Source organism: Chinchilla lanigera, unplaced genomic scaffold, assembly GCF_000276665.1.
Source record: "Chinchilla lanigera isolate Chin_1 unplaced genomic scaffold, ChiLan1.0 scaffold00121, whole genome shotgun sequence".
In the NCBI taxonomy this organism is placed as follows: Eukaryota; Metazoa; Chordata; class Mammalia; order Rodentia; family Chinchillidae; genus Chinchilla; species Chinchilla lanigera.
Genome location: NW_004955522.1, coordinates 3821380 through 3821828, shown reverse-complemented (window position 1 = coordinate 3821828; position 449 = coordinate 3821380).

The following is a 449-nucleotide window of genomic DNA, read 5'->3' as shown; positions in this document are numbered from 1 at the left end:
CCACTGGCGCGGAGACTCTCAGGGGTGGAAGGAAACTTCCTATTGTAATGACTGAGAAATTATGACTTAATAGGTCTGGGGTGGGGCCGGGCATCTGGGTTTTTAATAAGCTTTCCACAGAGTCACCTAAGGTTGGAAGTCCTTGTTCCTTGTACACGGTGATGCGGACGGCCCCGTCAGACCACCGTCACCGTACCCTGTGGCCCTCTGGGAGAATCTCCCTCAGGTCTCCTTCCTGCGCACCTCTGATCTCAGCGACACCGGGACACTTGTAACTGGAGATGCTCGGGGCCACACCTGAACCGCCGGCAGGACCTGGGTGGGCTGGAGGACCCGGGGCTGGACTCGGCTTACCGCTGCTTCCCACCCGCAGCGGGGGCTCCTGTGCGCCTGGGCCAGGTGCCGCGGGCCGACGCGACGCGCAGCGCGGGAGGGAGGCCGCCGGCAGG